The sequence below is a fragment of the Lissotriton helveticus genome, chromosome 3_2 (assembly GCF_964261635.1).
Source record: "Lissotriton helveticus chromosome 3_2, aLisHel1.1, whole genome shotgun sequence".
Lineage (NCBI taxonomy): Eukaryota > Metazoa > Chordata > Amphibia > Caudata > Salamandridae > Lissotriton > Lissotriton helveticus.
Window position 1 is genome coordinate 95,619,585 of NC_136062.1, and position 17,217 is coordinate 95,636,801.

A 17,217-nucleotide genomic window follows, 5' to 3' on the forward strand; every position below is an offset into this window, starting at 1 on the left:
AACTAAAGCTAACCACATGCAGTCACACTCATAGAAGAAAACAATGGATACTGTATCTGTATTCTGTATGTTGTTGGAGTTGTCCTGTTGAATTTGGTAAGTAAGTTGCATGCAGCAAACAATTCCTCTTATTAGCGGCACTCCTCCATTCCAGCTGATGCTTCGTCCATCAATGTTGGTGACCACTGACAGAAGACACCCTGTCCACTTCCTGCCTGGCGGATGTTGACTGAAACCCGGCCTGTAATTATTGAACGTAAAACAGGAAGTGCTATTACAATACCACTGATAAATAAATATAAGGTATGTACGCTGTGTGGTGCAAAAAGTCACACTTTGATTTCCCTAAGACAGTACAATATTGTTGAAATTGCGTACTCTGTCTGAGTCACCTTTTTAAGGGTAAATAAGTATGGCCAAAATAATAGTTAGCTAACCCTAACGAACCCTAAGTTACAAAAAGTGCCAAAAGGTTTTTCCTTATGGATTTTGTCCTAGACACTTCTATCCGTTATTAGACCTTCACAGGAATGCCCCAAGAGACCCGCCAACCCACCCGCCAAAAAGCACACGACAACACCCCCAAACAGCCAAAAAGCAAAATCTCATACTTACAATATCTCTCGGCCTTCGGTCCAAACGCGCTGTGCAGCTTGGTCATCATCATCATAACTCCTGTTTTCCACCACGGATTTCCTGAAAAGCAAATGCAATCAAGTTTAGACTGTCGCAGCAGTGCTCCGACAGAGACACCAAAACCCACCAACAAACACCAGGAAGCCCCTCAAACAGGTCCCCGCAAACGCTACATTGAGCAAGATGTCAGAAGAAATAGCAAAAAAAAAATCTGCATGGATTTTGTCCTAGACACTTCTATCCGTTATTAGACCTTCACAGGAATGCCCCAAGAGACCCGCCAACCCACCCGCCAAAAAGCACACGACAACACCCCCAAACAGCCAAAAAGCAAAATCTCATACTTACAATATCTCTCGGCCTTCGGTCCAAACGCGCTGTGCAGCTAGGTCATCATCATAACTCCTGTTTTCCACCACGGATTTCCTGAAAAGCAAATGCAATCAAGATTAGACTGTCGCAGCAGTGCTGCCAGACCCCAAAACTCACCCACAAACACCCGGAACCCCGCCAAAGAGCACCTCAAAGGCAAGCAAGTCAGCAAAAACGGCAAGAAATATCCGCGTCATATTTGGTCCAAAACACTTTTATCCGTTATTAGAGCTTCACAGCAATGGGCCCAGAGCCGTCAACTCACCCGCAAAGAAGTAGAACTCCTCCAAAAGTGCTGAGTCTTTCTTCATTGGGCGTAATCCAGCCCTCTGCTTTGAGGGAAATAGGAGTCTGGAGGAGGAGGATAGAGGAGCATGTTCTTCAGAACTTGTGAACCTGAGGAATGTAGACTGCGGCACCTTCATATCAATAAGCAAACAAGTGAAGACAGTTCTGCTGATGGGCTTGCTTTTGGGATTAGGTGATTAAAGTTTGAAATAAATTAACTGTGCAAAACAAAGAAAGACAGACACACAGGAATAAAAGTGAATAAGGACGAAAAAGAAAGTTATTGATTCATTGTCTCATTTTCAGGGCTCGGTGTCAGGGAATAAGAAGAAGATTTCGTCATCATACTCTGCGAATTCAGGCAGGATGAGGTCAGTGTGACCGAACAGAGAATAAATCCCCTCATCTACGTTGCCGTCCTCCTGGTCTTCATGCAGCGTGCTTTCTCGTACTTTGTAATCTGGTGGTATGAGGTGCTGATTCATCTTGATCATTGTCAGCCGCTCCACATTTTTGGGCGAGAGGCGGCTCCGTTTGGGAGTTACAATGCCACCAGCAGCACTGAAAACCAGTTCAGAAGACACACTTGCGAGTGGGCAAGACAAATAGTTTATAGCCAGGTTGGAGAGCTGTGGCCACAATTGTTTTTCCCATGCCAATACTGCAATGGTTCATCATTAAGAAAGACCTCTGTTGAGTCATTCAGATAGTCCTGCACCATCGACTCAAGGTCCTCAGCGGTTCCTCCACTTTGCTTACTTTTTGCTGTGCCTGTGACATTTTTTCGAGAACCATACCCAAGCAAAGTTAGCCAATCCTCTACAGCAGCCACTGTTACTGTTGTGTCTGGTGCAGATGATCCGGTTGCCGGTGTCTTTAACGGCTGAGAGGTCACTTGTGTCACAGCCACAGGTGCAGAAGTGGATTTTTTTGACTGGGGATGGCCTGCTGATGCTGATGCTGATGTACTGCCTTCTTCTCCTTCAATATCCTGCCGTTCTTTTTCAAACCTCTTGGCTGACCAGGCTAGCCAACGTTTGTACTTTTTAACATCTTCATCAGCAAAAGGAAAGAATGCTTGGCCTGCCAGCGCCTTTTTGTAGCGTGGATCCAGAATAGTAGCACAAATGTAATGCTGTTCTGAGTTGATCTTTTTAAGACGTTCATCACCACGTAGGCGCTCTAATAATTTCTCCGACAAAATAAAAGGGTCTTTTTTTTGGCATCTTTTACAAACTCAGAAGACACCGCCTTCAGTTGGTGCTCCAGCATGCACAACAATGGGATAGCTTTTCCCAAATTACAGTCCTCCTGGCTGACTGCACGCGTGATGAACTCAAAAGGACGAAGCATGTCTGTCAGGCTTTTAACTATGTCCCATTGCGCCGCACCCATCCGCAGGTCCATCTGAGCTGTACCCTCTGTTAAGAAATAGTGATCGAGTACCGTATACTGCTCATACAGATGCTCAAGCATGTAGAAGGTTGAGTTCCAACGTGTTGCCACCTCCTGGATGAGTGCTTTCACTGGCATTCGACGTTCAAGTAGCAGCCTCCTCAGATGCTTCCGGGCCTTAAAAGAATGGCTGAAATGGTTGCACATTTTGCGGCAGGTGGCCATTACCTCGAACGCTGTACTGTCTCTATCACTCAAGAATTTTTGAACTACCAGGTTGATACAGTGCGCCAAACACGGCACTCTGAAATAGTCACCCAGCGCCATGGCCTTAACTACATTGGCGCCATTATCCGTGGATACATAACCAATCCGGTGTTTTTTTGGGGACAGCCAGTGAAAGACCTTTCTGTTAAACTCGTCCAAAATGTTTTGTGCTGTGTGACTTTTCTCCAAGCCAAACATGGCTAGTGTTGCATGTTTCCGAGCAGCTTTAAAAACTTGGTCCGGGTCAACACCTGTGTTTAGCTTTGCTTTAACACCTGAAAAAGAGACCCAGTGTGCAGTGATGCACATGTAATCAGCGCCTGCGCCACTGGTCCACATGTCTGTTGTCAGATGTATAGTGTGAACAGCACTCTTCTGCAAAGCTGCCCCAATCGCCTCCAGCACATCTTCATGTAGTGCTGGAACCGCAACTCTGGCAAAATAGAACCGGCTAGGAACCTTCCATTTAGGGCAGAGCGTTGCCACTAATTCTAGAAAACCTACCGCTTCTACAAAAGAAAAAGGGAGAAGGTCCACAGCTAGCATTTTAGCCAGCTTAGTATTATACAGACGCGTCAGTGGGTGGTTGCGTTCATATGGCGCGTCTGAAGAAAACATGGTTCTAATGTTGCCCTGGACCAAGCATTTACGGGATGATAATGACTTCGTTGACGCAATTATGCTCGCTGGTGAACTTTTGCGCTTTGGTGTCTCACTCGCTCCAACACTCTTAGTGTGCCTCTCATGGGGTGTGCTGCTGACAGGGGTACTGGGTGTAAGTGAAGTGTTTGACACGTCTTCTTCCTCCTCGTCATCATCAGATGAAACATCAACGTTTTCTTGACTTCCAATTCGGGCTTCCTTGATCGCCTTTAGGTGCGCAAACCATTGGACAGTGTGCTGTCTCTTAAGATGACCTCTCTGGCCTCCGGTACCATAGTTGGTACCTGACTTACCACGACTAACTGCAACCTTACAAAGGGTACAAATGGCGAACTTTTCCCTTTTTGGGCAAACAGTAAAGAAGTCCCAAACTGGTGACTTGAAGTGTCTGTGGGGCCTGGAGGAGGTGGCGATACTGGTGGTGGTGGTCATGCTGCTAATGCCAGATGAAGTGGAGGATCTGGATTGCCCAACTTTTGTACGTTGTGCACTTTCACCGCCACTAATTAAGGTCGAGGTGGATGGAGGTCCCTTCTTGCCAGAAAGAAATATGGAAGCGGTACGAGTTGGTGTACTACTTAACTCCAATGATTGTGGTGGTGTTTCCACTGCCTCCTCGTCTACAACATCATCATCATCATCATGCTCAGCAGCTTTTTGGGCTAGGGTCAAAATGTCTGTTTTCTGCATGCCCGCTGGGGCTGCAGTTACCTTTATGATGACTGGGTCGTCGTTGTCAGAGTCTTCATCAGCAGCAGTATCCGCCACTTCTTGCTGAGCCTCATCATCACACTCCATAACTCTGAGACTTTGAACGAGCTTCCTTTTACGCTTAACTACCTTTGTCAGATCATGGTGTGCCTCTCTCTCAGACGGCAGTGGTGCTGGTTCCCAATTATGATCCGTATCATCAGAAGGAGGTGTGCTTGAAGAAGATGTAGACACCACCCTTGATCTCTTCCTTGCTAGGGGTGTGGAAGACAATGAATGATCATCAGGAGGAGTGTCTTCCTCAAATGATACCTGGCCTTGATTGTCGATTTCCTGATGTGCCCCTACTTCTGGAGGAACAACTATTGTGGGCACTTGTGACCCTCCATGCACCTCTGCTTGCGCATCTCCTTGCGCTGCCTCTCCTTCCACATGTACTTGGGCTTTTACTTGCACATGTAATAGTTGTTGCGGCTGTGGTTGTTCAACACTCGTCAGATGAGCTACAACAACCTGTGTTGATTGAGGGACATTGCTGCTGCTTTCTTGCGATGAGCCAACATCACTGGTCGATGGTGATTGAACAACTATACTGGCTGCCTCTGCAGCACTCAAGGGCTTGGACTTAAGTTGGCGTGGTGGTGGTGGTGGCACTGAGCCCAATGGAGCGGGGATGCTGCTCCCAGCTTGGTCCCCAGCAGATCCTGCTGCTGCTGCAGGCATACTTTTTTTTTTCTCCCAAAAAAAGGGGCGGCTGGCACACCAGTCTCCTTGGTAACTTGCTTCTTCTGCTCCTTACTGGCACCTTTCTTGCTATAGGAGCTACGGGTAACTTTTTTTGGGGCCATCTTCTTCAGAGCAGGTCAGAACAGCAGGCAGCAGTTGCACGAGTTGCAGAGTTGTCTGTCTCCAGACGTGACGTCGCGTGACGTTATGCTGCACACACACACCGCTGCAGGACTTCTTCCTGGCACTGGTGGTTCTCTTGAGTCTTGTGCACCTAAAAGCAATGGAAGACAGAGGAACATCAATTCAGTTATACACCCCAAAAAATCGACAAAACACAGAAAAATCAGCACAATCCCATGCCATCCATGATGTTTACATTGAAGACACCCCACAGAAAGACTAGGGCCATGCAAGTATGCAACACTCACTACCCCTGGGCATAATGGATGAAAAGTAGGCAAAATAAGTGCAGGCCTCAGACACTGCCTCTCTTCAAAATGGCCCCTTAAACCCCAAGCCAGTCCACATCAACAGTACACCCCAAAAAAACAGAAAAACAGCCAAAAATCACCACAATCCAATGCCATCCAGGATGTTTACATTAAAGAGAGTGAGACCCCACAGGCACACTCAGTCCATGCATCACTACCCCTTGGCAAAAGGCCACACCAGCAGCCCCAAAAAACCGACAAAAAACACAAAAAACAGCACAATCCCAGCCCATCCATGGCCTCAATGGTGTTTAACTTCAAGAGGACACCCCCACAGAAAGACTAGGCCCATGCAACACTCACCACCCCTGGTCAAAGGGCCCCACCAGCAGCCCCAAAAAACGACAAAAACTACAAAATTCCGCACAATCCCAGCCCATCCATGGCCTCAATGGTGTTTAAATTTAAGAAGACACCCCACAGAAAGACTAGGCCCATGCAACACTCACTACCCCTGGGCATAATGGATGAAAAGTAGGCAAAATAAGTGCAGGCCTCAGACACTGCCTCTCTTCAAAATGGCCCCTTACACCCCAAGCCAGTCCACATCAACAGTACACCCCAAAAAAACAAAAAAACAGCCAAAAATCACCACAATCCAATGCCATCCAGGATTTTTGCATTAAAGAGAGTGAGACCCCACAGGCACACTCAGTCCATGCATCACTACCCCTTGGCAAAAGGCCACACCAGCAGCCCCAAAAAAACGACAAAAAACACAAAAAACAGCACAATCCCAGCCCATCCATGGCCTCAATGGTGTTTAACTTCAAGAGGACACCCCACAGAAAGACCAGGCCCATGCAACACTCACCACCCCTGGTCAAAGGGCCCCACCAGCAGCCCCAAAAAAACGACAAAAATGACAAAATTCAGCACAATCCCAGCCCATCCATGGCCTCAATGGTGTTTAAATTCAAGAAGACACCCCACAGAAAGACTAGGCCCATGCAACACTCACTACCCCTGGGCATAATGGATGAAAAGTAGGCAAAATAAGTGCAGGCCTCAGACACTGCCTCTCTTCAAAATGGCCCCTTACACCCCAAGCCAGTCCACATCAACAGTACACCCCGAAAAAACAGAAAAACATCCAAAAATCACCACAATCCAATGCCATCCAGGATGTTTACATTAAAGAGAGTGAGACCACACTACAGGCACACTCAGTCCATGCACCACTACCCCTAGGCAAAAGGCCACACCAGCAGCCCCCAAAAAAAAGACAAAAACAACAAAAAACAGCATAATCCCAGCCCATCCATGGCCTCAATGGTGTTTAAATTCAAGAGGACACCCCACAGAAAGACTAGGCCCATGCAACACTCACCACCCCTGGGCAAAGGGCCCCACCAGCAGCCCCAAAAAAATGACAAAAAACAATAAAATCAGCACAATCCCAGCCCATCCATGGCCTCAATGGTGTTTAAATGCAAGAAGACACCCCTCAGAAACACTAGGCCCATGCAACACTCACTACCCCTGGGCATAATGGATGAAAAGTAGGCAAAATAAGTGCAGGCCTCAGACACTGCCTCTCTTCAAAATGGCCCCTTGCACCCCAAGCACATGTTGCTTGTACCAGCCAGCACTCAAGATGGCCACCACCACCACCCACATGGCCAGTCCACATCAACAGTACACCCCCAAAAAACAGAAAAACAGCCAGAAATCACCACAATCCAATGCCATCCATGATGTTTACATTAAAGAGAGTGAGACCACACCACAGGCACACTCAGTCCATGCACCACCAACCCTGGGCAAAAGGCCACACCAGCAGCCCCCAAAAAACGACAAAAAACTATAAAATAAGCACAATCCCAGCCCATCCATGGCCTCAATGATGTTTAAATTCAAGAAGACACCCCACAGAAAGACTAGGCCCATGCAACACTCACCACCCCTGGGCAAAGGGCCCCACCAGCAGCCCCAAAAAAACAACAAAAACAACAAAAATCAGCACAATCCCAGCCCATCCATGGCCTCAATGGTGTTTAAATTCAACAAAACAGTTGTATCATGCACCCATAACCAACCCTGGTCCTACTGGATACTGTGGCTACCCACAATATAATTTATTTAATGTTCTGAAAAAGTTCAAAAATTGTAGTTGCAGCAACTGTAATGCCCCAAACAAACTTACTTGTGAAAGTTGATTTCTAATCCAAAAGTGATCCAAAGAAAGTCAAAAAGTCCTCAAATCCAAATATCCAGCAGAACCCACAAAAAGTTATCCTTCCAGCTCCAGATCCAAATGAAAGTGACCAGGAGATGGACAAAGCACTGGGAGGAGCCTGCTGGACAGGAACAGGAAGTTGGAGACTGTGGGGCACTTCCTTCCCTCCCCCCCAAAAAAAATGGACTCCTTGCAAAAAAAAGGCCATGCAAATGTCAACCTGAGGAGTGATTCTGATAAAAATCATCATTTTCTGAAGGTTTATCCTGTTTGCTGGTGGATTTCTTGTGCAGAATTGCAAAATCTCTATTTCGCCTATGCGAGATTGTTCCTTTCCGCCGCAACTACGTGTTCGCAATTGCGAACTCTCGCGAGGTGTGCTGTGCAAGGTGGCAGGCCGCGATTACCTATTCGCGGGCGCCAAACTCCCGCGGGATCACGCAGCAAGATCCAAAATGGCGCGGCACTCGCAAAATATGATCGAGAAAAACAACTCGGCAAACGCTTAATGACGGAAAGTGAACGCCGTGCACCACGCCGCGTGCCGCAAACAAGCAAAAAAGACCGCCGCGAGCGGATTCACGGATTTTCGACAAATTCGCGAGAGTTCGCGGATTGCGAATTTGCCGGAAATCCGAAAAATCCGCGAGCGGAGCGGATTTTACGCCCATACTTACTAGTAACCCAATTTCTTACAAATATCCCTACAGTGACAGGGCCCTAAAAACTATTTTCATTGTGGGAGACCTAACTGTCCTGTTTGGAAACCAATGTACAGATAAAAATACTAATACTACTATCTCAGTATTGGGACGAGCTAGAAAAATAATTAAACCACAATTTATATTATTAAAAATTCAAAACAATGGTAAAGTCGAATTTTTAATTTATATTAAGAAAAATAGACTTTTTAATCTTACCAATTACCTGCCTGAACTGTCAAAAGGCTAATTAGAAAAAGCCTCTGCTGGCCCTAGACCATGCTCAAGGCTGGAAAAAGGTATAAAAGAGGTGTAAAAGGCATCCCAGGAGCAAGTAATAGGTTAACCTGAATGGGCAAAGATATCTCCTCCGAACTCAGATCATTCGGATAGGGCATCCTGTTGATTCCACACTGTCAGGTCCTGTTTGAGAGGCCTGTGGAGCAATTAGCACCACTTGGGGCACAATTTTAAGGGAGGGAACAGCATGCAAAGACAATTCTTTTGCTGCTCCTCTCTATTTGCTGAAGGACCCTGCTATTGTCCTACCTGATATTTGCTTCTGGGTTTGTTGTGGGTAGAGTGCCTGCTTTTAATTGGATTTTATAATTAGATGTCGGAGAACACTAGTGTATTCCTTTGACACTCACACACTTATAGTGCCAGATCTGTTAGCCACGTTTAAAGGATCCTTTTGCTAATGAACACCACCCATAGGGAGGTTATTATTGGAATGTAATTTGAGTCAAGCAGCGGTCAGCCACAAACATCCAAAAACATTTGCCCATTCCCAAGTTGGCAGTAAGTAAATTATAAGCAGCAGACTCTAAGGTATAGTGTTTGTGGGTCAAAAACTATTCAGGGTCATATTCTTGTGAGACTTGATAATCTTGCGAGAATATCCGACATCTTGGGTATAGTCCCTATTTCAACTGTGTCCAGGATGACTCCAACCTTTTTTATTCTGGACTTCTTATCTGAAGGCAGCTTTGCATTCGAGCTCCCTGGATTCAGCTTTTCTAGATGCATCAAACTGGTCCTTTCTAGAGAACCTGCAAGAGAACAAAGAACATTTGGTAGTGACTTGCAAGGAGATAATCTGCTGAAGGCACTGAGTATTTTTGAACTAAGAAAGCACTAAGTGTTTTTAGCTAATTAGGAAGCACTCATTTTGTTTTGAACTAACTGGAAGGTGCTTAGTGTTTTCAACTATTTGGAAGACACTATCTGTCTTGAACTTATTTGGGAAAACTCTCTGTGTTAGATTTTACCTTAGTGTTGAATATGGGAATAGGAACTGAAATTTTCCAATTTAAGAAAAAGACATTGCAACCTTGATGATGAGAATTTATTGTATAAGCTTTTGAGAGCAAGAGCATGGTGTACCCAATTCTATGTGATTAATAGAATGTAGTAATGTTATGTTCTCAATAAACTATTGAGTAATATAATGACACATGATCTGTTACCTCCCCATCAATCCGCCTTCTGAGCAGGTTTTTCAACAGAAACCACCCTCCTAGGTGTAACAGAAAACATTTGTTCAATGATAGATAAGGGTGATACAGTGGCACTGGTGCTGTTAGACCTCAGTGCCGCATTTGACACTGTTTCACATGCGGTACTAATAAAAACTCTTCACTCAATAGGCATCTGTGGCCCTGCTCTAAATTGGATCACATCCTTACTCGAAAACAGAACATTTCAAATCTTCTCTAATTCTGTGTGCTCTGATATCCATACCTTCAAACATGGAGTCCCACAAGGCACAATTTTAAGTCCACTACTTTTTAATTTATACATGAGCCCTCTTGCTAAAATAGCTAAGGAATCTGGACTGATAATGTTCTCCTATGCTGATGATTCCCAGCTTCTCTTTTCCCTTCCACCAACAGGCAATAATGATCCTTCTACTTTAAGAGCAGGACTTACGAAAATCGCTGGATGGATGAAAAATAACTTCTTGAAATTAAACGGTGAAAAAACCGAACTTATAATCCTGGGAAAAAATAAAGAACTTTGGGGACCCCAACACTGGCCACCGGAAATGGGCTCTCCTCCAATTCCAACTAACCAGGCTCGTAACCTAGGCTTTGTTGTTGATGACACACTTAGTATGCACCAGCAGGCCATCAAAACATCAGCCACCTGCTTCGTCATCCTGAAGTGGCTAAAGAAAATCTGCTGGATGCTACCGGATCATACTAAAAGAACTGTCATTAACGCCCTAATAACATCAAGATTAGACTACGCCAATGTGTTATACTTAGGATCCAACAAGGCCACAGTCCGCAAACTACAAACTGTGCAGAATGCAGCTGCAAGACTGTTAGGTAAAATTCCTATCTACCAAACTCATACGTGAATTGCACTGGTTAAAAATTGAGAACAGAATCAAATTCAAATCATTATGCTTCATGCATAAAATCTCAACAAATAAAGCTCCAAAATACCTACGAAGTCTGGTACAATGTTACCTTCCATCTAGGACTCTAAGATCTGCAACAGCGAATAAATTTGTTGTGCCCAAAATAAGACTATCACGCATGGGAGGCAGATCCTTCGCATACCTTGGTCCCTCCCTGTGGAACTCCATGCCACAAGCTCTGCGCTCAGAGGTTAATTACATCAGATTTAGAAAAGCCATAAAAACCTGGCTGTTCAACGTCTAGGTCAGCTGTCCAATTACCCTTCACTGAATCATAAGCGCCGGGAAACCCTTTGTTGGGTAGCTGTTTGCGCTATACAAAATAAATAAATAAAATAAAATAAAATAAGAGCAAAACACAATAGTGGTGTTGTGTTCACAAATTGTTTTGGTGATAAAGTCAGAAGTATAGAAGATATTCATTCCATAAGTCAAACTAGGCACTAGTAAACAATTGTGTTCATATGTGGATATTTTGGTAAAAGAATCTTAGAAATGATGCATGTAAACAAACCCTATATTGTGATTCTAGGATATGATTAATCTGTTAAGATGTCTAGATAAGAAAAACCCACTACAGAACAACACAAAAGGGGCAATAAGGGGGTATATAATCTACACCTAGTTTTCAGAGGAGTTACAAAGATTTGCTAGAAGACAAATAGGTTGATTTCACTAACTATTGATTACTATTCTTAGAGACAGATAGACATAAACATACATAATAGAACACCCCAGGAGAAAAATAAAAGAACAACAGAGAACTAGACACGACTAGTGCACACTGCAACAACTAAAAGAGCTGTACTGTTCTTGCTTCTCTTCCTTCCATTCACCATTGCCATCTAGAGCAACTCGCATTTGTCGTGCAAATATATGTGAGGGGTTGAAGTGTTCAGAGCAGAATTGTGAGACAGCGTTTGTGCACTCATATCGCTTCCACAGTGTTAGACCTGGCATTCTTTTGGTTTTCTGACCTCCTGGTTTTGACGCTGTTTTTTGCTGGTTTGGTGTCTCTGAGCACTTTCTCACTGCTGATCAGTGTTAAAGGGCATATGGTAAATTATGTTAATGTATTGGTGTTTCCATTTTAGATTATTTGTTTTACTGCTAAGTGCCTATATAGTGCACTGTGTGTTCCCAGAGCCTGTAAAAATCAAATGCTGCTAGTGAGCCTGCTGCACTGGTGTGCAACCCATGCAAGCAGCTCTTCAGAGGGTTCTCAGATCTGCCACTGCAGTGTCTTTGCACAGTTGTGACTGCCATGTAAACCTGGTAAGTGCACCCATTTGCAAGGCCCCACACCTTCCCGCTTCTTACATGTTAGGCACCCCTCAGATAGGAGCGACCACTGCGCCTTCGGCCTGGTCGCCCCCACTGCCTACCTGCTGCCCGCTGCCTACCTGCTGATACTGCCGCTGCCCCAGCCGCCGCAGGGCCGCCCACCAAGCCACTGCCCACCTGCTGATACTGCCGCTGCCCCAGCCGCCGCAGGGCCGCCCACCAAGCCACTGCATACCTGCTGATACTGCCGCTGCCCCAGCCGCCGCAGGGCCGCCCGCCAAGCCCGACATCCTTTTTCTCGCCGCTGCCAGCCCGCGGCCCCGCACCCCCCGCCAGCTGATTGGTCAGCCCGCTCCCGCCTCCCCGCAGACCCTCCCTACCGGCTCCCTTCTTAAAGGGGACCCAGACTCTTCCAAGGGAGCGACCGCTGCGCCTTCGGCCTGGTCGCCCCCACTGCCTACCTGCTGCCCGCTGCCTACCTGCTGATACTGCCGCTGCCCCAGCCGCCGCAGGGCCGCCCACCAAGCCACTGCCCACCTGCTGATACTGCCGCTGCCCCACCTGCCGCAGGGCCGCCCACCAAGCCACTGCCTACCTGCTGATACTGCCGCTGCCCCAGCCGCCGCAGGGCCGCCCGCCAAGCCCAACATCCTTTTTCCCGCCGCTGCCAGCCCGCAGCCCCGCCCCCCGCCAGCCGATTGGTCAGCCCGCTCCCGCCTCCCCGCAGACCCTCCCTACCGGCTCCCTTCTTATGACGCCCCCGGAGCGACCGCGCAGCGGACGCGCGCAGCGGGAGCACCGATTGAGCGCCGAAGGTCCGCGCCTGGACCACGCCCAGTGCCAGGACCCCTGGCCCCCACCGACGGAAGCCGGCCCGACGGACCTACGACGCCACCGAACTCAGCGCACTCAACACCGGCCGAACCCCGGGCTGCTACCGAGCCACACCAAGATGCACCCACGGACCCTTCAGCTGCCACACCTGCAAGCTCACCTGCAACTGGACCCACGCCACACCAGCACCCACCAAGCCGACCTCCAGCAGCACCCACCTGAAGTGCATCCTGCTCAACACCCGCTCCGTCCACAGACACGCCGTCGAGCTCTGGAACCTGCTCGACACCACCGCCCCAGACGTCGCCTTCCTCACGGAAACCTGGATGAACGCCTCCTCAGCGCCCGACATCGCCATCGCCATTCCAGACGGATACAAGATCATCCGGAGGGACCGCGTCAACCAGACAGGAGGAGGCATCGCCATCATCCACAGGAACACCATCCGCATCACGACCAACGCTGACGACGCTGACGACACCCTCGCACCCGCCGAACACCTGCACTTCCAGATCCACACCGACCCCAAGACCACCCTCAGAGGCACCCTCATTTACAGACCCCCGGGACCACGCACACAATTCAGCGAGGACATCGCCGACTTCATCAGCCCACACGCCCTCCCCTCCGCCGACTACATCCTCCTCGGGGACCTCAACTTCCACCTGGAGAACAACAACGACCGCAACACCACCACCCTGCTGGACAACCTCGCCAACCTCGGACTCAAGCAACTGGTGACCACCCCCACCCACTACGCCGGACACACTCTCGACCCGATTTTCTCCTCCAGCAAGGACATCGCCTTCAGCCACGCCACGGGGCTCCACTGGACGGACCACAGCTGCGTCCACTTCAGCTTCAGAAGGACCACGCTCCACCATCACCAGCAACAGGCTCCCCGCAGAAGCTGGAACAAGATCACTGCAGACCAGCTCGCTAATTCCCTGAACAAGAACCCTCCCACCAGCACAACGAACCCCAGCCAAGCAGCCACCAACCTCACGAAATGGATCAGCGACTGCGCAGACGACCTCGCCCCGCTGAAGACCCCGCCGAGCAGACCCGGCAGCAAGAAAGCCCCATGGTTTAACGACGACCTCAAGAGCTCCAAGAAGAACTGCAGAGCACTCGAGAAAACCTGGCGCAGAGATCCAACACCGGACAACATGACTGCCCTCAAGCTCGCCACCCCAAAACACCACCACCTGATCCACGCCACCAAGAAAACCGCTTTCAAGGAACGACTGGACAACAACGCACACAACAGCAAGGAACTCTTCAACATCGTGAAAGAGCTCTCCAACCCCAACGCCGGAAACAACGACATCACCCCTTCGCAAGACCTCTGCAACTCCCTCGCCTCCTACTTCCACAACAAGATCGCAGATATACACAACAGCTTCAGCACTCAACCGACGCACGCCACGACCGAACCACCGCCCCCCACCACCACCCTCCGCGCCTGGACCCCGATCAGCACCGAAGACACCATCCGCACGATGAACTCCATCCACTCCGGATCTCCGACAGACCCCTGCCCTCACCACGTCTACAACAAGGCCGACACTGTCATCGCACCCCACCTGCCGGACATCATCAACACCTCCTTCGACACCGCCACCTTCCCGGAGAGCTGGAAGCACGCCGAACTCAGCGCTCTACTCAAGAAACCATCAGCAGACCCAACCGACCTCAAGAACTACCGCCCCATCTCGCTGCTCCCGTTTCCAGTCAAAGTCATCGAGAAGACCGTCAACAAGCAGCTGGCAGCCTTCCTCGAGACGAACGGATCCCTCGACCTCTCGCAGTCTGGCTTCCGGGCCAACCACAGCACCGAGACCGCCCTGATCGCAGCCACCGATGACATCCGAGCCCTGCTCGACAATGGAGAAACAGCGGCCCTCATCCTCCTGGACCTCTCCGCGGCCTTCGACACTGTCTGCCACCGTACCCTAGTACAGCGCCTCGGCAACGTTGGAGTCCAGGAGAAGGCACTGGAGTGGATCACCTCCTTCCTCGCCGGAAGGACACAGAGAGTCCGCCTCCCCCCGTTCAGATCGGAAGCCACCGAAGTCATCTGCGGAGTCCCTCAAGGCTCCTCGCTCAGCCCAACACTCTTCAACGTCTACATGAGCCCCCTCGCAGCCATCGCACGCCAACACAACCTGAACATCATCTCCTACGCCGACGACACCCAGCTGATCCTCTCCCTCACTAACGACCCCGCCACCACCAGAGCCAACCTGCACGAAGGGATGACAGACGTAGCCAAATGGATGTCGGAAAGCCGCCTGAAACTGAACTCGGACAAGACGGAAGTCCTCACCCTGGGATCCTCACCCTCCGCCTGGGACGACTCCTGGTGGCCCCCCGCCCTGGGCAGCGCACCCAAACCCACAGACCACTCACGCAACCTGGGCTTCATCCTGGACTCCTCCCTCTCCATGACCAGACAAGTCAACGCCGTCTCCTCGTCATGCTTCAACATCCTGCGCATGCTACGAAAGATCTTCCGATGGATCCCCACCGAGACCAGGAAGACGGTCACCCAGGCCCTCGTCACCAGCCGTCTGGACTACGGCAACTCCCTCTACGCTGGAACCACCGCCAAACTCCAGAAAAGACTCCAGCGGATCCAGAACACCTCAGCACGACTCATCCTGGACATCCCCCGCCGCAGCCACATCTCCGGACACCTGAGAGACCTGCACTGGCTCCCGGTCAACAAGAGAATCACCTTCCGGCTCCTCACCCACGCACACAAAGCCCTACACAACCAAGGACCAGGATACCTCAACAGCCGCCTCAACTTCTACGCTCCCAAACGCCAGCTTCGATCGACCAGCCACGCCCTCGCCACCGTCCCCCGCATCCGAAGAGCCACCACAGGAGGAAGGTCCTTCTCCTACCTGGCTGCCAAGACTTGGAACTCCCTTCCGACCCACCTCCGCCTGACCCAGGACCACCTCACCTTCAGGAAGCAGCTCAAGACCTGGCTGTTCGAGCAGTAGCGGACCCCCCCCCCCAGCGCCTTGAGACCCTCCGGGTGAGTAGTGCGCTATATAAATGCTATGATTGATTGATTGATTGATTGATTGATAGGCCCAAGGTAACTCCATGGCCAGTGTTCAGTGTAGGTGAAAAGAAGGACATATACTGGTGTGTGTGAGATGTCCTGATAGTGAAATACAGTGTATTTCATTTTTCAATATGGAAACATTATCTGTTTTATAGGATAGAATGGGAGATATTTTGTGATATTTTACAAATACAACTTCCCATTGGGGCAAGGGATAGAAATGGAGTTTGGTCTCTCTGAACTCAGAATTTTATAACGTATTGTTTAGCAAAGATGGTTTTTAAATTAAGTGTTTAAAAATGCCACTTTTAGAAAGTAGGAATTTTCCTGTGTAACCAATTTGTGTGCCTTTGCTCGCTCATGGATTGACTGTCTGGCTTTGGAGTGACAGGGGCAGGGGGTGTGCATTAATTGTAGACAGCTATTGGGGGGGTGAGGTGTGTCCTGCCTTTCCTGGATGAGTTAAGGCTGGGCTGAATAGACCTGGGTTGCATTTAGAGTAGTGGGAGGTAATTAACCGTGGGTGTAGTTTGCGAAGTAGCGCTACGCATAGCTACGTGAAGTGCACTTCGCACTTCGCAAGCTACGCGTAGTGCTACGCGAACTGCGTAGTGCGCTGTACGCTGATTGCACAGTGTTGGATGCTTGTCCGCACTGTGCAATCATTGAAAATGGCATCTTGCACAGTGCGAGCTGTCTTTTGCTGCCGCTCTAGTAGATTTTTACTCGAGTGGCAGCTTTCTCAACGCAGACTGGTAGTTTCTCATCGCGAGCGGTCGCGAGCATACGCGACCACTCGCAATGAGACACCTTCTCTCCCTGCATTGAGAAGCTTGCGGGGAGGTTTATTTTCCACGCTTGTGATCGGCAACTTTATGTTGCTGATCTCGAATGAGGAAAAAGTCTCGCCTGGATGTCATTTTGCTTGCTTGTGGTCGCCAACTTGACGTTGAGGACCACGAGCAAGCAAAAAATGACTGCTGCACTACGCTAAGCGTGTTTGCACTGTGCTATGTGCAATTTGCATAGTGTGAAGTAGCGCAAACTACGCGAGCGTAGCGTAGTGCTTTGCCCAGGCTTAGAGGAGATTTCCTTGCATCTGAAAAGGCCTGGTCTGCCTTACACAATGCTGTCTTCACCTCCTGCCAGGAAGCTGG